Here is a 24339-nt window from a genome sequence, read left to right as displayed (position 1 = left end):
TCGGTAAAATGTAGCCGTCCCCCGGGCCGATCCGGGGCGTCGCAGCACCTACGTTATTAATCAGCCTCACGTGTGTGTGTGTGTGTCGGGAATGGAGTGCGCCAAAGAGTCGGCAGTGTGGAGATATTACACGCTCGCCACGCCAAAGAGATCCACAGCTGTTTGCAATGTCTGCAAAGTGAATGTTTCGAGGGGAGGTGGTATAACCGCAAAGTTCAATACTACAACTTTAATCATGCACATCCAGAAACACCACGCTAAAGGAGCACGCTGAATTCCTGCAGCTCAACAAAACCAAAGCAGCAGACAATACAGCCCAGCAGCAACAAACTTTGCAGGATGCATTTCAACGACGCGTAAAGTTTCCGATGGAAAGTATGAAAGCATCAGCAATAACACAGAAAGTTTTGGAGTTCATTGTTTTAGATGGTCAACCAATGTCAGTTGTTGAAAATGAGGGCTTCTGTCGCCTACTGAAACACTTGAAGCCAAGGTACTCTCTTTCATCACGCAAGTATTTTTCTGAGACCGCAGTGCCAGAACTGTACAAAAAAGTCTGCCAACACGTCTCAAAAGAGATTAAAGATATAAAGGCTATGAGCTTTACTACAGATATATAGAGCTCTGATGTGTCCAATGTCGATTTTAAGTTTAACAGTCCACTGGTTGGACACAAACTGTACACCGCACGGTGCAATGCTTCAAGCTAAACATGTTCATGGTTCACACACCAGCGATACCATTTCAGCTACAATTAAGGCTATACTTGACCAGTGGCACATTCCTTTGAATAAAGTGCATGTCATACTCCGAGACAATGCAAGCAACATGAAAAAAGCCATAAACAAAATGGGGGTACGGAGCTTAGGCTGCTTTGCTCACAGCTGGAAGCTTGTAGTCAATGAGGGGCTACTGTCACAACGGAGTGTGAGCAATGCCATTGCAATCACTAGACAAATTGTGGGGCATTTTAAACATTCTCAACTTGCGTATTCAAGGCTGCAAGATATCCAGCTCCAGATGCAACCTAAACGCCTGCAACAAGACATCAAAACAAGGTGGAATTCTACGTACTTGATGATACAGAGTCTTCTGGAACAGAAGCGAGTCCTCTGTGCTTACATTGCTGACCATGATGACCTGCCCAGTACACTGACCACTAACCAGTGGGCTTTGCTAGAAAAAACGAGCATTGTTTTAGCACCATTTGAAGAGCTCACAAGGAAAGTAAGCTCATGAACTGCCTCCACCACTGACGTCATTTCAGCTGTCACCGCCCTCAAACGCATCCTTGCTAAAGAAGGCAATGCGGATACTGGCATCAAAACAATGAAAACAACCCTGCTTCAAGCTGTCAACAAACGCTTCGACACTGTGGAAGATGAACCCCTATATGCACTTGCCACCCTGCTGGACCCGAGATATAAAGACAGGTAAGTGAAGATTGTGTAACCTAATTACATTAGCCCATCAAGTGTTAGAATTCTTCTATGTTTAAATTTACAGTCAGCACTGCAGCATGGCATCTCATCAAATACAGCAGAAGACAGTGTTCTTGTGGAGAGGAGAATAAAATATATCTATCATAAAAGAAATTTGAATGACAATGATAATGAATGACAATGACATAATTAATTTATTTAGGTCTATATATTAATATTATATAGACCCAATAAATGAACCAATGTCATTGTCATTCATCATTATCTGATTTTGACTATTATAGATTTTTTTTCTCTCCACGACCACAATAACACATCTGCTAGTGCTACTGTATTTGATGAGATGCCATGCCATGCTACTGCAAATTTAAAAATTTCGAAATTCCTAAACTTGATGACACTAAAAAAAAACCTGAGGCTGATGGTTGATTAAAGTTATATATAATATATAATTCATTATATAACTTACTTTTCAGTCTCAGGTTAGTGTCATGAAGTGTTTCATAATTAGCCTAACCTACGTTTTTATTTCTGTTTCAGATACTTTACAGGTGCACAATCTGCAAAGCGTGCAAAAGATGCACTGACAGCGGAACTAGAGGAAGACTTGAGGAACAGCAGAGCTGGAGCATCACAGGCCACAGAACCACAAGACAAGGTCCCTCAGGTGGAAGCAGCAGCACCGAGCAGCTTTATGCAAGAGTTTGACCACATTGTGGAGGAGTTTGAACGAGATCCCAATGCAGCAAGCCCTGCAGTCCAATTGAATGGATATTTTGCAGAGAAAACCCTCGCTGCCTCAGACAATCCATACCAGTTCTGGGGAGTCAACAAATACAGATTACCTTGTCTTGCTGCCACTGCCACAAAATACCTCGGTGCCCCCTGCACTAGTGTAGAAAGTGAGAGTGTTCAGCACCGTTTCCAGCATTGTGGATGAGAAGAGAAATAGACTTACAGCAGAGAGAGCAGAAATGCTTGTCTTTATGAGAAAGAATTTGCCATTGCTGCTGATTAAGTGACCATACTAGTCATTTTTGTGTCATGTGTGATCACACAAACAAATGGCATTTGTATGTAAACAGCTAGTCCAGTGTCACTGTCACATGCCACCAAATTACTGTGTGATGATGGTGGTGTGACACTGGACTGCATGTTTACAATATGCCATCAGTATGTGTGATTAAGTTGTTGTTGTTTAACAAACGTTTAGTCAGGTCAGAGTCAGGTTGTATTGCCAATGCCCCCCTGCACTAAAAAGTGAGAGAGTGTTCTGTTCACAGTTTGTGTTTGTGGATGAAAAGAGAAATAGCCTTAAAGCGGAGTTCAAGGCACAAAATCGATCTTTTTTTTTTTTGTGCCCGTCCGCTTGTTCCCCTTCACCTGAAACAGAATTGGATAGTTAGGTTGTTTTTTTTTTTGTACTCACCTTGTAATTGTAGATCGAATATACTCACCTATTCTTCACTTCCTCCCTCTGCGCCGCGGCTCCGCCGTCACTTCCTGGCTTGCAATGATTCCTGGGAGCTGAAAGTCATCGCTCCCAGAAATCAATGCGACGGCACCGGCCCCGCCGCATTCCCTGCTAAACAGCTTCTGGGCATACCCAGAAGCTGTGGCGGAATGCGGCGCCGCACCGGAAGTGACGAGAGGGGCCGGTGCAGGTGCATTCTGGGAGAAGACGCGGAAAAAGACGCAGAAGAGGATCGCGCCGGCTTCAGCTGCCCACAAGAGAGATGGCAACGCTGTGGAAGAAATTTTATAAGTGAGTATTTCTTCTTGCAGTAAGTGCGAACCAGGACAGATCAGAGGCTAGCCATTGTGGAATGTTCTAGCCCCGACTGTCCTGGGGGTATGTTCACTGAAAAAATTTTTCTGTGCCCGGAACTCCGCTTTAAACAGCAGAGAGAAGAGAAGAAATGCTTGTTTAGTATCTACAAATCTTCTTGAGGAGCTGAGAGAGAATTAAGTGACCATTCAAGTCAACTTCTTGATCACACAAACAAAAGGCATTTTAATGTGAACAGGTAGTCCAGTGTCACATGCCGACGCCACCATCAAATTACTGTGTGATGGTGGTGTGCGCTGGACTACAGGTTTGCAATATGCTATTTTGTATGTGTGATCAAGTAGTTGTTGTTCGACCAACTTTTGGTCAGGACAGGAATCAGGCTGCTATGTTGTTGCTGCTGGTGTTGTTGTATTGCCCCCTGCAGTGCCTGCCCTGCATTGTCTGCCACTAATGCAGAAAGTGAGAGTGTGTTCTGTTCAGCACAGTTTGTGTTTGTGGATGAGAAGGGAAATAGCGAGAAGAAATCCTTGTCTACAATCTTCTTGAGAGAGAATTAAGTGACCATCAGGTCATGTTTGTGTCATTGTCATCATGTGTGACAAGTCAACTTCTTGATCACACAAAGGCATTTTGTGTGAACAGTTAGTCCAGTGTCACTGTGTCACACGCCGACACCACCATCAAATTACTGTGTGATGGTGGTGTGACACTGGACTACATGTTCGCAACATGCTATTTTGTATGTGTGATCAAGTTGTTGTTCTTGTTCGACCAACTTTTGGTCAGGACAGGAATCAGGCTGCTATATTGTTGCTTCTGGTGTTGTTGTATTGCCCCCTGCAGTGCCTGACCTGCACTGTCTGCCACTAATGCAGAGAGTGAGAGTGTGTTCTGTTCAGTAGGGATGATCGAACTTTCGGTTCGACCAAAACACCCGAACTTCCCAAAAGTTCGGCCCGGATTTCAGAACCCCATTGAAATCAATGGGACCCGAACTTCGGTAATCAAAAAACACCATTTTGAAGCCCTAAAACCCCATAAATGCCCCTAAAAAGTGCATAGGGTTCTGGGACATGCCCCAGTGACTATTAATCACACAAAAAAACTCTTAAAAATTGTCATTTTTGATAGAGAGCCAATTGAAAAAATTATTGGGGAAAAAAAATGAGATTCCTTTGGATTTAGTGTCTGGGGGGTCTAAAAAGGTGTGCCTGTGAAGTTTCAGCTCTGTAGCATGTCCAGAACCAGAAAACAAAAAGTTTGTTTGTATTAGAATTGCAATAAAACAGCGTTTTTTGGGCATTTTTGGGGGGTTATTGGAGGCAGGCATAACATCAGAACTTCTGTTTAGGGGTATATACACACACACACATGTATGTATATATACACATACACATTTATAGGTGTGAAAGTAGCAGAACACTATGCTTGCGCTAATGAAATAACACCCATATGGCTTCTCTGCTATAACACCTATATATGCGTATTTGTATAAATACATATAAGTGTGTGTGTATATATACCCCTATACAGAAGTTCAGATGTTTTGCCTGCCTCCAAAGACCCAAAAAAATGCCCAAAAAAAACGCCTGCTACAAACACACCTGGGCGTTTTTGTAGCTGGCATTTTTTGGGCGTCTTTAGAGGCAGGCAAAACATCTGAACTTCTGTATATGGGTATATATACACAGACACACGTGTGTATATATACACATATATAGGTGTGAAAGTAGCAGAACACTATGCTTGCGCTAATGAAATAATTAACACCCATATGGCTTCTCTGCTATAACACCTATATGTGTGTATGTGTATAAATACATATAAGTGTATGTGTGATAGATAGATAGATAGATAGATAGATAGATAGATAGATAGATAGATAGATAGATAGATAGATAGATAGATAGATAGATAGATAGATAGATAGATAGATAGATAGATAGATAGATAGATAGATAGATAGATAGATAGATAGATAGATAGATAGATAGATAGATAGATAGATAGATAGATAGATAGATAGATAGATAGATAGATAGATACACACCCCTATACAGAAGTTCAGATGTTTTGCCTGCCTCCAAAGACCCAAAAAAATGCCCAGGCATTTTTGGAGGCAGGCAAAACATCTGAACTTCTGTATAGGGGTATATATACACACACAATGTATTTATACACATATAGGTGTTATAGCAAAGAAGCCATATGGGTGTTAATTATTTCATTAGTGCAAGCATAAGGCTTCTGCTATTTTCACACATATACGTGTATGTGTATAAATACATACAAGTGTGTGTGTGTATATATATATATATATACACCCCTATACAGAAGTTCAGATGTTTTGCGTGTCTCCAAAGACGCCCAAAAAATGCCCCAAAAAAACGCCCAGGTGTGTTTTTGTAGCAGGCGTTTTTTTTTTTTTGGGGCATTTTTTTGGGGTCTTTGGAGGCAGGCAAAACATCTGAACTTGTGTATAGGGGTATATATACACACACACTTATATGTATTTATACACATACATACAGGTGTGATAGGAGTGGAGCCATATGCCTGTTAATTATTTAATTAGCGCAGCCATAGGGTTCTGCTCCTTTCACACCTATATATGTGTAGGTGTATATATACATACGTGTGTGTGTGTGTGTGTGTGTGTGTGTGTGTGTGTGTGTGTGTGTGTGTGTGTGTGTGTGTGTGTGTATATATTATATATATGTGTATATATTATATATATATATATATATATATATATATATATATATATATATATATATATATATATATATATATACACATACCCCTACACAGAAGTTCAGATGTCATGCCTGACTCCAAACATGTCCTCAAAAAAGTCCTATAAACGCCTGCAGCAAAAAGCAGGGTGATAGGGGTGAAGCCACTATCCGGTTTTAGAAGTGTTCTAAGAGAAAATCTTTTCTCTATAGCGGTCACCCTGACATGGAAGGGTTTGGACACCCTGCCATAGCAGTCAGAGTCAGTTCACCCTACACTATACTACGGTCATCCTGGCACTTTTGGCGGGGCTATCTTATATACTGGGGGGCGTATTCACTAATGATTGGCCTCTGGATCCCCTAGTCTCTCCAATCACATTCCTAGCATTCTCCTGCCCCCTCAATTGGCTTTTACTAATGGTTCTGGTCCAATCACGGGCTTTTAAAGCCCATTACCTGTCCCATTGCATTTTGGTCGGTTCTGGTTGCCGAATTCAGAACTTTTTCAGCAAAAAGTTTGGAATTCGGCCGAATTTCGAACACCCAATGTTCGGGTCGAACAGAACCATTCGATCATCTCTACTGTGCACATTTTAAAAAAAAAATGTATAAAATGGATGTGTTGACATCTGCGCATGCTTCCTTTGGCCGCAAGGTTTTGAAGACTGCTTTGAGAGTGTATTGATTATTCCAGGAGAGCTCCAGGTTACCTGGTTGGCTAGTTTAGCCTTGGGAATCTTTTTCTGCTGTATTTCCCACCCCTCATGTTTAACACTGCTTTGGAACATCCCAATGGTTAAGAATAATCAGGAGAATTCATTTCTCTGATGTCCATTTATGGACACAGCACCCACCCCTCTGTGGAGTTAGCTTTCTTTTGACACTGCTTGTAAAAAAACCTATAGAGTGCCTATAGATTAGGGTGGGTTTATACTCCCTGGGACTGCCCATAGGCGTAGTCAAGCTTTTTCCTGCCTAGTGTCCTACTCCTGTCAGGAGCTGTGTCCGTCAATGAACATCAGAGAAATAGATTTTACGGCAAGTCAAAAATCCCATTTTTGTCATACATTTACGCCAAATTGTATTCTGCTACCTGTCTTTGGTAAAACAAGTGTATATTAACCACTTCCCGTGAATCAATGTACTTGTACGTTAGCTCGGAGAAGTGGTTGTACCGGGTGAATGCCTGCAGCTGCAGGCATCATCCCGGTACCATTCTTTAGAGCCGGTGGTCGGCTTTCAGAAGATAACAGTGGATGAAGCTTAGGAGCCGCTCGGCCGTTATCCCCACCCCCCCTTCTGCGGCTGTGCCTAAATCTCCCGTCACACCGATATCACTTCCAGTTTACTCGGCGGCTAACGGCGCCAAACTTAAAAAAAAAAAACTGAATCAGTATTCAAAAATGCCAATTTCGGCATTTGGAATACTTGGAAGTGCAGTGAAGGGGTCTGGAGTCTGTTAGACCCCCCCAAACCCTCCGTAAAGAGTACCTGTCACTGCCTATTACTGTCACAAGAGATGTTTACATTCCTTGTGACAGCAATAAAAGTGATCAGATTTTTTTCTTTTAAACAGTGCTAAAAATAATAAAACATTAAATAAAATAAATTGGAAAAAAATAAAAATTTTAAAAGCGCTCCAATCGCAGTGAGCTTGCGCACTAAAAAAAAAAATGCATACGTGAGTCACGCCCACAAATTAAAACCGTGTTCAAACCACACATATGAGGTATTGAAACAATCCCCAGAGCGAGAGCAATAATGGGATAGTAGACAGGACTTTTCTTTAATATTGTTTAACTTATCTATAAAATGATGACACTGCACACTATGCTGGATTTAAAAAGGCCGCGGCCATTTAATACTTGTTTAAATAACTTAAAACATCAATAAAACATTAAAATAACCCGACCACTACGATCCAGGTTAAACAAATAGATATAACATCCAAGAATTATCCAAACACAGGAATATCTCATAATAGATAACATGACCATATCGTCCCCCTTTACACTACGCAAAGGTGACTCTACAAGTAAAAACTGGCCGCGACAAACAAAAGGGGAGGGGGGGGGAGGGGAACAGAACAGCGGAGATCTTGAGGTGAAGTGAAACCCTCTCATCCTGAGCCCCCTTAAATATCCCTCAGACGGGCTCTGAAGGCGGGAGAAAAGCAAGGTAAAACTGGTTACCTACCTAATCTCCCTAGCTACAGGGGAGGCTCACTCAGATTGGGGCTTATTCTGACATAACACAAACCTGTTTACCTATTCTGACCCAGCAACAGCTTCCCTCACACTAAAAACCCGCTAAGATGGCTTCGTAAATGCTAAGCTGTGCCTGTCACTATCCCATCTATAAAAAGGGGCTTATTCAAACCCCTTTTTCTTCTAAATTTACTGTGATTAAAGGGGGACCCGATTCAAAATTTACTGTGATTAAAGGAGGCGCCTGCTTCTAAATTTATTGTGATTAAAGGGGGACCTTATTCAAAATGTACTGTGATTAAAGGGGGGACCTGATTCAAAAATTACTGTGATTAAAGGGGGCACCAGCTTCTAAATATACCGTGATTAAAAGGGTAACATATACTTTTATATTTTTTCTTTGTCTCCATTTACCACACCCCATTTTTTTTATGACATATCAATAAAACATGCTTGAAATTTATTTGGAAAATCCATTTTTAATATTAATAAAAAAAACTTACAGTCAAAGAATTCTTTCAAAAAAATTGTGCATTCCACATCATATCGATAGAAAACAATTTCTTTTAAAAACTATATCTATATATATCTATCTATATCTATCTATATCTACATTTTTCAAACAGTAGTATTAGCTTCGTACAAGTGCTTAGGCATCATGCATGCAAAGGTCGGGGTAGTTCAACACCTCTCTTCTCCTCCCTTCATCAGTATAAGCATGCATCTTGAAGTTTCCCCTTCTATAGACCCTGAAAACAACAGGTATATATTAGAATTCAAATATATTACATCGATTTTTTTTTTTTTTAATATCAGCTAAGTAAAATAATTTTTCTAAAAACATGTTAAATTAAAAATATAAAAATAAAAACCGCTCTACCACGGTTTTGTGTGGGGAAGCCTCACTTTCCCATGTTTCCTTTACTAGGTCTAGCAACCCCCGGGCCCTTCGCCCATACACTAACTCAAACGGTGAGAAACCCGTTGATGCGTGTGGAACCTCCCAGATGGCAAACAACAGGGCAGGGAGTAACATATCCCAATACTTCCCGTCTTTCTGGACCACTCTTTTTAACATGGACTTTAAGGTTTTATTAAACCTCTCAACTAGGCCATCGGTCTGCGGGTGATAGACGGACGTCCGCAACTGCTTAATCTGGAACAGTTTGCACCAGTCCACCATCACTTTTGACATGAAAGGAGTGCCCTGGTCCGTCAGTATTTCTTTGGGGAACCCAGTTTGTGAACATTTGAAATAGTTCCCTGGTAATGGCCTTAGAGGAAGTTTTCCTTAAAGGGACTGCTTCTGGATATCTAGTTGCATAGTCTAGGATGACTAGTATATATTGATACCCCCTTGCTGACTTCACCAGGGGTCCTACGCGATCCATCGAAATTCTCTTAAATGGTACCTCAATAATTGTCAGGGGTACCAGGGGGTTTCTGTAATGGGACACCGGGGCAGTTAACTGGCAAGTCGGACATGACGCACAATACCTTTAAACCTCGGCCTTTACGTCTGGCCAGTAAAACCAGTCAGTTATCCTGGCCTCTGTTTTTTACACCCCCAGGTGTCCTCCTAGTGCATCGTTGTGGGCAAGATCGAGGAGCATCCGCCTACAAGACTGGGGAACCAGCAACTGCACTACAGTTTCCCCAGTTTCAGCCACTCGATAAACCAAGTTCCCTTTTAATGCAAAATAAGGAAACCTCTGGTCTGCACCTTGTATTTGTGGGACCCCATTAATAACAGAAACCTGCTCTCTAGCATTGACCAAGGTAAAATCCTGCAATTGAGCGGTGCCAAACGCACCCCTGGATACATCCAGGTCTGGATGCACTGGCCTTGAGGAGGTTTCCCCTTCACTCTCCTCAACCTGGGACTGCGTCGGGGAGAGTTCCTCATCATCCTCTCCCAGCATAACCTGTAATGGAGAAACTCCCCCCCCCCCCCCCTCAGAGGTCAACTCTGTTTCGAGACCTGAAACAGAAACAATATCGTCCACATTAACATTTTGTGTAATGTCATTATTAGTGACCGGTATCTCTCCATTAGGGGGTTGTGTTGTGGGGATTTCAGGCCCCGACCACTCAGACTCTGTCCCTTCGAGACCGAGTGTCCCCAGTCCCCACAGTACCCGTGTAAGGGGTGACAGAGGGTGCTATGCCAAAAGATGCATGGGTTGCCTGCAGGTGAAGCTGCATGATGATTCCAGATCTGAGGACACCCAAGAGCAGAGAAGTGGTCACAGTAGATGATTCTCTGGAGGTGCTGGCAGAGCTTGACAGATGGGTAAGGCAGGAAGCAAGGTCAGAAGCCAGGCCGGGGATCAAACACAGGAAGACGGTCAAGAGCAGAGGCAGAAGCGTGGTTGAGATCAAGCCGGGTCAAACACTGCGTGCCAATAAGGAACAAGGCAGAAGCAGGTCCATGGAGCAAGCTGGTTCAGAACCAGGAGTGAAGCTAGAGCAGGTCAGGGGTAAGCCGCAATAATCCAAACAACCAATTCACCCAAGCACTCACTCCGATTGGGAGGATAGGCGTGCCGCTCTCTTCAGATAGGGAACTCCAAACCTAGGCACATGAAAGAGAAAAGGAAGCGCAAACACCTAGTGCATTACCCGTGAACACCTTTAAAACGTTTTAATAAAATGACAAAAACATACTCACAGACATGAAGAACAAAATCGCATATCAAGAATCCACCACATGTTGAATGGAACATGTCCCTGTATTAGGACCTCTAACACGTTTCGGGAGTCAAGCTCCCTTCCTCGGAGCTGGTCTTCCTTTCACAGCAGGCCCAAATATATACTAAAATCACTTAAACAGGTTCCTCCCCTTTCCTGTGGGCAATGGGCGGGACCAACTAGTATCTAGACCAACCCGCTGCCTTCATAAATCCCAAATGCTTCTACTGTCTTAAGCGGATAGCTTGTAATCAAATACAAAACATGAAATGAAAAGATAATAAAATTAAGTAAAAAAATAAATAAAAAATGGACCCATGATATATGGGAACCAGGTACCCGGGGGAACCGTGGTCACACTTACCGAGCTGTGTGTCATATGTCTATATCAGTGGTCCTCAACCCTTGTCCTCGGGACCCACTAACAGGCCAGGTTTGCAAGGTAACTGAAATACATCCCAGGTGATATAATTTGCTGCTCAGTGATTGCAGTATTCTAGTCTGCATCTCCCCAAGGTAATACTTAAAATCTGGCCTGTTAGTGGGCCCCGAGGACCGGAGTTGAGGACCACTGGTCTATATGACTGCTCCAGTGTCCTAGCTCAGGGGGCCATTCTCCCCCCATACCAAACTGTATTTCAGTTTTCTTGCAAACCTGGCCTGTTAGTGTGCCCTGAGGACCGGAGTTGAGAAACACTGACCTAGGAAGATGTGTGCCAGGCCACTGACTTTTCAGTGTACTTCCCTGAGGAACAGAAGGAATCAGGAACTAATATAACTGAACTCTGCCCAACACCAACAGCAGCTTTAGCATCCCTGAGAGAAGAGACAGCCGGCCTTTCTGCAACACCACTGACAGGGACATGGGATTTTCTGCTAGCAGTATCTGTGGAGTTACAAGAAACTTCTATAGCAGAAGCGCTGGCAACAGGACAGAGGGTCCAAGACCTCTGCTCCACACCTGCTGTAGTCCGAGGCCCAGGGTGAGAAGGTGGCAGTCACTCCCCAGCAGCAGATAAGGATCCAGGGGGGAGAAGGGAGAGGAGGTTATTGTCCTCCCTCCCCAACAGTCAGTCAGTTGAGGCAGAGTTTCCTCCGCTCTAACAAAAGATGGAGTTCCTGTGGTAGTGGATGGAACTGCGGTCTACACCTCTATCCCAGGGATGCTGGACAGTTAGCCCAGGTCACCAACAGCATAAGGGAGTGAGCCTAGCCACCCTGTCTTCTCTCCATAGGCTGAAAGGACTCCCAGGAGAATGGCCAGTCCACGCTTATCCCCAGCGGCAGGTATGTTCTCCGAGAGAAGCAGAGGTTGGCTGGGTGAGTAACGCTGTGTTCCGGACAATTTGTTTGGGGTACTGGGTGGGTGCAGACATGGGGGGGGGGGGGGCTCGTGGAACACAGCTTACCTTAGAGAGGTTAGGAAATCCCTCTCTCAGCCCCCTAGGCCCCTCTTATGTGTAAGTCACCCTTTGTCTATTAGGGACACAGGGTGACCAAGGAGCCCAGCCTGGCCTGCCCAAACCAAACTTCCACAGACTGATCGGCTATGAGAGCTCTATGCTCCCTGCCAGCACAAACTTACAAACTATGTGGAACTTTACCAAGGAGGCTGCCAGGATAGATTGACTCTTTGCGACTTGTTACCTGACTAACTCAGGCACAGACTGATTAGAAGTCTGGTACCTGGTTAGTCTACGTTTGGGGTGGGGGGGAAGATATGTGACGGTACTCACCGTCACTGGGTATGAAAGACAGACACTATATGTGAGGCCCTTGGAGTAATGTTAATTTGGATTCAAGTCTATGTCTCCCCAAGACAGTAATGCTGGCCATACACTAGCCGAAATATCGGGCAAACTCATTTTCGAAAAACGAAAAATCGGCCCTGAGAGCAGACGATCGTGCCATCATGTAATGACCGAATTTCGAACGATAAATCGTTCAATGGACATAAATGAATTCAGGTTTGTCACATATATCTAGTGCAAACAGGTTGGCCGAGAAACACATTAACCTTTCAATTTATCGTTCGTTTATTGATCGGCCAGCAGATTTTCAAAACTGTTCCTTCGATTTTTCGGCTCTGAAAAGTTGAAAACTATTTTCTATTTGTGCCCATTAACTGGACGAAAAAACGGACGATTGGACCAAATGACAGATTTTCGAACGATTCTTCGGCAGGTGTATGGCCAGCATTAAACTCATAGCAGATGCTAATATCAGCTAAACCACCTGTCTTTCACACATCGTTGAATATGCTAATTTACTCACCTGTTGCCTACTTGGGGTTCTGTGTTTACACTTATGATAACGTATATTGTATTTCATGAGCTCGAGGAAGGCAGTCTGCTAGTTAATTGGCTCAGGTTGATTGAATCATTGTAATCTATTAGTTACTGGTAGAAAAGTAGAATACTGTTTGTGTTGGTGGTTCTTTAGAAAATAAGTTCAGGTAATTATACAAAGTGTATGGCTGAATTTGCATCCGCACCTCCGATCGCATATAATGAAGGAGCAGTGCGCTCCGCATTACATGCGTTCGCCGCACTCACAGTAATGTGAACCGGCCCTAAAAAGGTCCCAGTTCTCTACAAGCTAGGTTTCATTTAGTTTTGTATGGGGGGGGCAGCTAGAATATCTGATATCTATGTTCAAGACTGGAGGAAGCCAAGAAATGAACAAGATTGAACACCTAGAACGTATGATGGCCTGGGATGCTGATAAGAGTGAAAACCATAAAATGATGTGGACTGTGTGGTTACACATCCAGTTTTCCTCTGCTTTTGAAGCTTTTGTAGCAGATGAATCTGGCAATGCTTACCCTGGGACCTCCCATATACAGATGGCCTCCCCCCTACATTTTCTTCCCTCTCCCTTTCTGCATTTTCCACTTTGCTTTCTGCTACTCTTTATTTTTCTCCTGGGTCGCTCTTATTTCTGATATATTACTTTGGATCATGTAATCTATTAGTTACTGGTAGAAAAGTAGAATACTGTTTGTGTTGGTGGTTCTTTAGAAAATAAGTTCAGGTAATTATATTTCAATTATACAAAGTGTATGGCTGAATTCGCATCCGCACCTCCGATCGCATATAATGAAGGAGCAGTGCGCTCCGAATTACATGCGTTCGCCGCACTCGCAGTAATGTGAACCGGCCCTAAAGGTCCCAGTTCTCTACAAGCTAGGTTTCATCTAGTTTTGTATGGGGGGGCAGCTAGAATATCTGATATCTATGTTCAAGACTGGAGGAAGCCATATACTAACGGAAGCCCACACAGTGCGAGTCATAGTTCCGTTACATACACCCTTGTGTTGTACGATTAATGCGTGTCTTAAATCATATGATAAACCAGACATTTCTTGGTTTGGCCGCATGAATGTTGTCAAAATTTCTTCATACCTTTTAGGCGATTCCTGTTCCTCCCCCTCTGGATTTTTTCCCATTGGTCAATAGGCCTATTCGTGACTTTATATGGCAACGTAAGAGGCCTCAAATTGGCCCTAATATCTTAGCGCTACCTAAACTTAGAGGAGGTGCTGCCTCACCTTTTGCTTTACTTTCATTCGGTATCGCTGCTTCGAGTAATTGATTGGTACCATGGTAAATCCATTAAACTATGGACTTTATTAGAAAATGACCTGATATCCCCAGACCTTATGTCTTTTCTTTGGACAGACCCAACACAGACCCTCTACTGACCTACTGCCCCTCGTGACCTCTGCTACGCTATGGATGTGGGACAAATACCTTACCAAAAATCTATTCATCTCGAGACCCAGCCCATTGACCCTGCATTTTGGGATTGCATCGTTTTCTCTGACTCAAAAATTCCTCACATAGTGAAAATCTGATGCTATTTTCTTACAGCTGCTTGTTCTGTTATTGCTAGATTTTGAGGCCAACAGAAAATTCCCTCGCTAGCTGATTGGACTTGTGAAATGAACAAGATTGAACACCTAGAACGTATGATGGCCTGGGATGCTGATAAGAGTGAAAACCATAAAATGATGTGGACTGTGTGGTTACACATCCAGTTTTCCTCTGCTTTTGAAGCTTTTGTAGCAGATGAATCTGGCAATGCTTACCCTGGGACCTCCCATATACAGATGGCCTCCCCCCTACATTTTCTTCCGTCTCCCTTTCTTCATTTTCCACTTTGCTTTCTGCTACTCTTTTTTCTCTCCTGGGTCACTCTTATTTCTGATATATTACTTTGGTTTTATTACTTATAGCACCACTATATACTAAATTTTTTATGTAAATTTCCTTTTTTTTTTCTTCATAAACTCACTTTACATTGCCTTAGAATACTTTATTTTATCATAACCCTGTGATGTTTGGTTTCTTATTACTACGGTATTAATGTGTACTTTTTCATCCACTGAAATAGACTTGGGCCCCGTTCACACTGGGGTGACGCTACTTCCCAGGGCGAACTCACAGGCCGCGACCTCGGAGCAGCCGGCACGGACTTCATAACACTGAAGTCAATGCAGGTTGCCCCAAAGAAGCTTCGGACCCTTTTTTTCTAAGTCAGAGCGACTTGTGTCGCTCCTATTAGAATGGGTCCACAGCTTCTCTGTGGAAGGCGACCTACGGCGACCATCAGGCGACCAGGTCGCCTGACAGGTCGCCCCAATGTGAACGGGGGGCTAACACTCTTGTTTATTCTATGTACTGTTTAAAACCTTCTAACAGATTCAACATAAAATATGCCATACACACGCCCGGACTAGGCTGCTGATGATTGGCGGTGTGCAGGGACAGCTTCCTGGCAAGATTGCTCAGGACTGGTGGTGCAAATAACGCATTTATTGCACGGAAAGAAACCATTCATTTCATGTAAAAAAGATACCTTGGGAGGAGGGCTGACAATATTGGGAGCTATTTTGTCTCTTAGATTTGGAGCTCTTCTGAAAATAATTTCTGGTTTTTCTGGTATGACCGTGTTTTAGTGACCTATGGTTGGAGAAAATAATCAACATATTCTCCCACTCTTGAAGTAAGCGAGTTGATCCCGCTGATTATAGGTCTCCCTGGGTGTGTGGCAGCCGATGGAGGGATTCGCATAGAGGGGTAGCAGACACTGAGCAGTTTGTGAGGTGGATGAGCCTGGCAGCAGCGTTCATGATGGACTGAAGGGGGGAAAGCCTATTTAAAGATCAAGTGCGAGAGGATATCAGCGTTTATGACTTAGTGTACCTTGGATATCCGCTGGGACCGATCCTATGCCTATTGATGTCCGTCTGTGTACTGCTCAATATATGGAGAGATCTGGTAAGGGTATTTAAGATACCTCTCTTGGTGGTGGTCTATGTCACGTGGCCTTTCAAGGGAAAATGGAGTGTACACTATAATTTCCATCCACACGTGGTTGCCCATTGCTTGGATTGATTTTAAAGGACTTTTTATTTTAACTATACGGACTTTTTACTAAAAATTTTAAGCGCTACAATTATATTTAGGGATGCACCGAAATTTCGGCCACCGAAATTATCGGCCGAAAATGAGCCTCTCTCATTTCGGCCGATAATGGGTTAACGGTGCCGAAATTAATATGGCCGCCGTGAGGAAGGAGGAAGGCGCAGCGCAGGGCAGGTTTTAAAAGTCCCGCCTCTGGCCGGCCGCCCGCCTCTCAATGACGTCCCTGTTACTAGGATCTCTGCATTAGTGAATGGACATACCAGGCAGGAGGGCGGGGCGAGCGGCCGCTAATACATAGTACTATGTGATTCTTCCTGTCAGCTCAGCGGGACTATGACTATGTGTGAATGAGATCTGATCTGACCTGACACCGGGCGGGGGGGCGGCCGCTATTAGCTGTAACTATGTGAGCCTTTCACTTCCTTGTCAGCGGAGATACATGCCTGACAAGGAAGTGAAGCGCTTGCATAGTTACAGCTAATAGCGGCCGCTCCAACCCGCCCCCCCGCCCGGTGTCAGGTCAGATCAGATCTCATTCACACATAGTCATAGTCCCGCTGAGCTGACAGGAAGGATCACATAGTACTATGTATTAGCGGCCGTTCGGACTGTCAGGGAATTGAAGAGAAGTGAACGGCTCATAGTGACAGCTATTAGAGGCCGCTCGCCCGCCCGGTGTGTCAGTTCATTCATGGACAGATCGTAGTAGTAGTGACATCACCGGGAGGCGGGCGGCCGGCCAGAGGCGGGACATTTGAATAATGGACACAGTGACCGGAGGAGCTGAGTGAGTTGGAGAGGGACGCTGACGCTGAGGCTGAGAGAGGAGGGGGGAGGGGGGAGTGATAGCTGAGGCAGCTTACCATTGGTATTTGTATTAATTATGCAGCATGAGGGGGTTAATGTATTGTCACTGATGCATTAGTGACCGACCAGTGGCAGGTAATTAACCCCTTTGTGCTGCATTAGTGCAACCAGTATCAGTGCAACCAGTGTTAATTAACACTGATACTGGTTGCACTAATGCAGCACAAAAGGGTTAATTACCTGCCACTGGTCGGTCACTAATGCATCAGTGACAATACATTAACCCCCTCATGCTGCATAATACAAATACCATTGGTAATTAAATTAACCTCTTGCCAACCCGTCACAGTACATATACTGTGACAGGGTGGCAGCGACAGGTGTACGTTGCTGCCTGTTTTTTGGTGTATGCCCCTCTTCTATCTATTTTAATTTTTTTTTGGGGAAAGTCATTTTCGGTTTCGGTTTTCGGCCAATGGCATCCTGCATTTTCGGTTTCGGCCCAAAATTTTCATTTCGGTGCATCCCTAATTATATTTTTTATGCTTTATTCAGGATCATTTTGTGTAGCTGCTTTTTATACAATTTTACATCTATCTATGTAATTTACTCAATCAAGTGCTATATGCTTCTAGCTAAGTGGTGCATAGCGCAGCTGTTTTATACTATAAAATATGCCAAGACAATCAAAATTACCATTCACTTATCCAAGCTGTTTGAAAATTGATTTTCCCTAGGTGTTTTTCCCTTACCTTCAGGTGCTCGATTTGTTTTCTGAGGTGGTAATTTTCCACAATGGTCTCGTTCCACAAGCAACGCATCCTATGTTTTTCTCTACTGTAAGTCAATGCGATTTTCTTTGACCGATTTATCTTTTTCTTGAGTGTTTCTTTCAGCCTTTAGTAATCTTTTTTTCTTCTTCTTTTAAGATCTCTATTTCTTTAATAACCTAATTTTAAAATGGATATATTTTCTTCTCAGCTTAAATGGTTTCCTTGGTTTAGCTTTCTCACTTTTGTGATTCAAGGATTTGGATTGCTGAAAATCCTCTGTATCCTGTTCCGCTATACATAACTGTACATGAAGAGAGATTTTCAGATAATGAATAGAGATACATATTAAGCACTTTATGGTTAGACAGCGCTGGGTACATATAAAAATAACTAAGAGGAATATACACCTTACATCCCAGCAGCAGTCTTGCAAACGCATTCCACACACTACAGGGATCATGATATTTTAATATTTAACATTACCTACCATAACCCTTAACTCATATTCTCCCATTTTACACTCTAGTAGTGTCTGCCCTCTGTCCAATCTATATGCCACAATATTTTGTAACTTGGCCTCCCCTTCAAATCTAGTTTAAATAATTTTACCCCAACCTTACCATAAACCCAGCATAGCAAAACCCGGTCCCTTTCCATTTAGGTACAAATCTACATTTGAATACAGATCTTATCCGCCAAGGCTCTTCTATAGGTGCATCTCATAAAATTAGAATATCATCAAAAAAATAGAAATGTTGTAAGAACTTACCGTAAAATTACTTTCTCTGAGACATCTGACAGTCGCCGCCCACTCATACAGTCTTCACTTATGGGCATTGACCTCTTATCCTCAGGAGCAAGCAGGGCATAAGATTTGTTAAAACACAAAACACTTTGCATAGACACACGTATAGTCCCTCAGGTCCAATACCCCCCTGCTAACAGCATTCCCAATTCAGTTTGGTAGCAAGCAATAGATAGTCCATGAACCCCAAAAGGAGGGGAGGGGGACAGCGACTGTCAGAGGACTCTGAGAAAAGAAATTTTATGGTAAGTTCTTACAAAAATTCTATTTTCTCTTACGTCCTCTGACAGTCGCCGCCCACTATGCGGCTTCCCCCCAGCATAGATATCAAATCCCAGCTGCCGTCATACAAAACTAGCCTGACAGTTTGTATACTGGAAACAACTCCTTTATTGAACAAGAAACAGTCACTACATAAATATTTACCCAAAACATCACACAATAGTTAGATAACGAGGTACAGCTGACTCATGGCTAATCCCAATTAACATGCTAATTAACTCATTACACTTAAAACCAGCCTGGAAGGCCAGACTACTGGCACCAAAGCTTAAGATACAATACACATATAGTGTAAATACTGAGAACCCACCGTAAACAATGGGTGAGCAAATCAGCATAATTTACATTGCGTGGAAGACAGGTGTTTGAGCTGATGACATGCATCTGTTACAAGTCTGACCATCTGAAGCAGTCCAAACCATCAATTTATGTTTTTCACTTCCAGTGACGGTGAATACCATCACATGGGGGTTATTGCCTTCCGGTACTGCTTGCTACAAACTGAGGACCAGTGGTAACTGGATCAGGATAATGGCTGGGGACGGCCCCCTAGTGGTGTGTCCAAGTATAGAAAAGTTTTTATTAACATTTCAAACTGCCTAGCTTACTCCTGCAGAGGGCGCCATTACCCACTAGTGAAGGCTGTATGGACGGGCAGCGAATGTCAGAGGACTCTTACGTCGTCTGACAGTCGCCACCCACTCAGTCTTCACTTATGGGACGTCCCAAAGAAGTGTAGACATGAGGGGTGGGAAGCGCAACCGTCACAAAGGCACGCAGCACCCAGGTCAGAGAAAAGAACCTTATCTGAACCAGAAAGGTAACACGCTGGGTAACAGAAAAGCTCAACAGGAGCAAACAAATGCAGGAAAGCAAATTAACCAAGGGGGAACAACCCCAACAGGCGGGGACAGGCCAAACGCCATGTCACCCTTAAGGCACTGCCACACACAGAACTTTGCGACCAAAGGAGGCATTCGCCGATGCCAAAACATCCAGTTTGTAAAAATTTTTAAAAAGTGTGCACGAACGACCAAGTCGCTGCCTTGCACACCTGGGCCACCAACGCCTGATGTCGGAACGCCCAGGACGCACTCACCGCTCGGGTAGAGTGCGCCTTGACAATGAAGAGCGGTACCTGTTCCCTAATGGAATAGGCCTGAACTATCGTCTGTCTGATCCATTTAGAAATGGTTGCCGCAGATGCCGCCATACCCTTCCGAGGGCCCTCAGGAAGGACAAAAAGAGAATCCGACTTTCTGAAGGATTCAGTAGACAAGTAGACCCTGATCGCCCGGACTACATCCAAGGAATGCAAGGCAAACTCCTTAGGATGCTTTTGGTTCGCACACAGCAAAGGCAAGACAATGTCCCTGTTCAACTTTCCTTTAGATTTACCAAAACTATATAATATAAGGTCAAACCTAAACACTTTCAATTTGTATGCAATCAGACAGGCCCTTCCACTACATAGTTGAAGGTAAATCTAAAGGAAATTGAATAAGAAAATTGTATAGTGTATGGCCAGCCTTAGGAAGGAAAGATTGGTGAGGTCGCAAGACCACTTTATCCCTATTAACAACCAGGGAAGAGGAGCGGCAAGACAGGGCCGCCAACTCCGACACTCTGCGAGCAGAGGTGATCGCTCCCAGAAAAGCCACTTTTCATGACAGCACAGGCAGAGGAATCTCCCTGATGTTCTCAAATGGAGGACGTTGCAAAAACGGACAGGACCAAATTTAGGACCCAAGGAGGTAAAGGTGCTCTCCTAGAGTTTGATGCCAAAGGGCGCTGGAAAAGGATAGCCAGTGCAGACAACTGACCCTTAATAGTGGTCAGCGCAAGATGCTGATCAAAACCAGATTGCAGGAAGGCTAACACTCTCGCCACCGAAAAGGAGCAGGGATGGACCCCCTGTGATTCACACCAGGCAAAATAAGCCTCCCAAGTACGGTAATAGATCTTACCGGACGAGGTCTTCCTAGCCTTGAGTAGGGTAGGAATGACCGCCGACGAGAGACCCCGATCTCTCAGGATCTGGCTTTCTACAGCCACGCCGTTAAAGCCAGCGACTGTAAAGCAGGATTGAAGATCGGCCCCTGAGACAGCAGATCGTCTCGTAATGGGAGCCACCAGGGAGGCTCGAAGACCAGTTGCATGATGTCCGCGTACCAAGACCGGCGCAGCCAGTCCGGGGCCACCAGAATCACCAACTTCGGTTCCGAGGCCAACCTGCGAAGGAACCTCAACAACTGAATCGGGGGGGGGGAGGCATAAATCAAGCGATACAGATTCCAAGGCACCACCAGCGCATCCGAGGCGTCTGCCAGAGGATCGCATGTTCTTGCCACGAACCTTCCCACTTTGTTGAGACGAGACGCGAACAGATCCACATCCGGGGATCCCCAGCGCGCACACAGCATCTTAAACACCTCTGGGTGTAAGGACCATTCCCCCTGGTCCAGGGTCTGGCGGCTCAAATAATCGGCCTGCCAGCTCTCCACACCTGGGATGTGAACTGCCGAAATCGCCGGGACCTGCGTCTCGGCCCAAGACAGAATTTTGGCTGCTTCCTGGGTCGCCAGGGCACTTCTGGTGCCCCCTTGGTGATTGATGTAAGCCACCGCAGTCGCGTTGTCTGTCTGCACATGCACAGGGCGGCCCCGAAGATGATCCGATCAGTAGAGCAGACATAACCTGATCGCTCGCAGTTCCAAGACATCGGTAGGGAGGATTCCTCCTCCAACCAAGTGCCCTGGGCAGACAGAGTGCCCAGAATACCACCCCAGCCCGACAGGCTGGCGTCCGTGGTGATCACTGTCCATAACAATGGCCAGAAAGATTTCCCGTCCGTCAGAGCTGGAGACTGGAGCCACCACAGAAGACCCTCTCTGACTTGGTGACTCAACGATGTCCTCCTTTCCAAGGAATGAGGATGCCTGTCCCACTGGGACAGGGTCTCCGCTTGAAGAGATCGTGTGTGGAACTGTGCAAATTGTATCGCCTTGTAGGCGGACACCATCAAACCCAGGGACCGCATGCAGGTCCTGAGCGAAGAGTCGTCGTTGTCCCGGAGGGACCTGACCTCGCTCCGCAGAGTCCGGAGTTTGTCCTCCGGCAGAAAAACATTTGCATTGGCGGAGTCCAGAACCATCCCCAAGTAAGGGAGACGAACAGAAGGGGACAATGTCGACTTCTGAACATTTATGGTCCACCCGAACTCCCGGAGCGTCTGAATCGTGGTTGACAGATCGCGCAACAGAGTTGGACTGGAATTCGATCTTAACAGGAGATCGTCCAGATATCCCAGGATCGCCAGATATCCCCTGCGCCCGAAACAGAGCCAGGACAGGAGCCAACACCTTGGTAAACACCCTTGGAGCCGAAGCGAGACTGAAAGGTAACGCCACAAACTGAAAGTGCTCCTCCGCGATTGCGAACCGGAGGTACCTCTGATGACCCTCGAATATGGGGATGTGTAGATACGCATCTTTGAGGTCGATTGAGGCCAGGAAATCTCCTGGGCTCAAGGAGGCTACCACCGAACGAAGGGATTCCATACAGAATTTTTGAACCCGCACAAAGCGGTTCAGAGATTTCAAGTCCAGAATCGGATGCACCTTGCCCTCCTTTCTGGGCACCGTGAACAGATTGGAGTAAAACCCCCGAAATCTGTCTTGATGAGGCACCGGAACAACCACCCCCTGGGAGACGAGATCCTGAATCGCCCGCTGAAGATCTTGCAAACGATCTGGGGTCAAATGAAGATTTGAGGGAAAGAACCTGTCCGCAGGACGCAATTGGAATTCGATCTTGTACCCCGATCGACTGAGTTCCTGAACCCACCTGTCCTGAATTCAGGACAACCAGGGTTCGGGAAAACTGCGCAGGCGTCCCCCCACCCCTGAAACGGGTGAGGGCGCCCCTTCTCGTCGAGGCGGACTGACCCGCCGTGCCAGCGTGGGCAGCTTTAGACTTGCCCACCTAAGGCTTCTTCTGGCCACCTGCGGCCTTGAAGGATTTGCCCTTGTCTTGTGCCTTGAAGGCACGAAAGGACCCCTGATTTGGTTTAAAGGAAGGGCCCCGCTTACTGCGGGAAAACTTACCCTTGGATGCTTGGGGTAGCAAAGTGCTTTTGCCCCCAGTGACCCCTTTAACCAACCCATCCAGGGAGTCCCCAAAAAGGTGATTCCCTGCATAAGGGATGTCAGATACCGTCTTCCTGGAAGTCTGGTCGGCCGACCAGCTCTTCAGTCACACTATGCAACGGACTAGCACTACAACAGCAGATAGTCGTAAGACCAAAGGGGCCTGATTTAAGGCCGCGTCACATAAAACAGTCTGAATAATTTGGTCCACCATCTCCAAAGTAGCAGGAGAGGCGGAATCAGCCACAAGGGTGCATCTGAGCACATTGGTCCACTTCACCACAGCCTAAGAGACCATGACAGAGGCAAAAATAGGTTTCATTAATGAACCTGCCACCATATAGGAATGGCGAGTAAGAGATTCCACCCGTCTATCCGTCGGGTCCCTAAACACCAGGGAATCCTCTGCGGCCATGAGAGTGGCCCTCTTCAACCTGGACACCGTGTGATCCACCTTAGGGGCCATGGTCCAGCGCGAATACGTAGGAGACGCAAAGGGATAACGGTACTGAAACCGCTTGGGCACCACAAAATTGCGCTTCAAATTGCGCCATTGTTCGTCCACCGTTTAGTGAAACTCAGCGGGACAGGGAAAACTGAATTTTTGTAAAATCTTACCTGTAAAATTCCTTTCTCGGAGTCCTCCGACAGTCGCCGCCCCTCCATATTCATCACAATGGGGTTATGACCTTTGCTCCGTAGGAGTAGCTAGGCAACAGAATATGTTAGTACAAAGACTTTTAACATATCCCACCCCCAGGGGGTGGTCCCCTCAGCTCATAACCCTCCACTTCCTGTATCCAACTCAGTTTCAGTGGAATAGCAGTAGAGTATATAACCAACAACCCCAAAAGAGGGGCGGGGGCGGCGACTGTCGGAGGACTCAGAGAAAGGAATTTTACAGGTAAGATTTTACAAAAATTCCGTTTTCTCTTACGTCCTCCGACAGTCGCCGCCCCTCCATATTCAGCACAATGGGGATGTCCCAAAGCAGTGCAAACATGAGGGGTGGGAAAAAAGCAGCCGCGCCCAAGGCAATGCCGTCTCCCATCAGAGAAAGGAACCTTACCAAAGTAAGGAAACCAGTCGGGCATGAGAAAAAAACACTTGCTCAACAGGAGCAAGAACCCAGGGAAAAACAAAGAATCCCAAACAGCCAAGGAGCCCGCAACAAGGGCTCTAGGGAACTGCCGCACTAAGAACCTTGCGGCCAAAGGAAGCATCC

Source organism: Pelophylax lessonae (genome assembly GCF_965119305.1).
Source record: "Pelophylax lessonae genome assembly, chromosome: 1".
Taxonomy (NCBI): domain Eukaryota; kingdom Metazoa; phylum Chordata; class Amphibia; order Anura; family Ranidae; genus Pelophylax; species Pelophylax lessonae.
Note: the sequence above shows the minus strand (reverse complement) of the source record.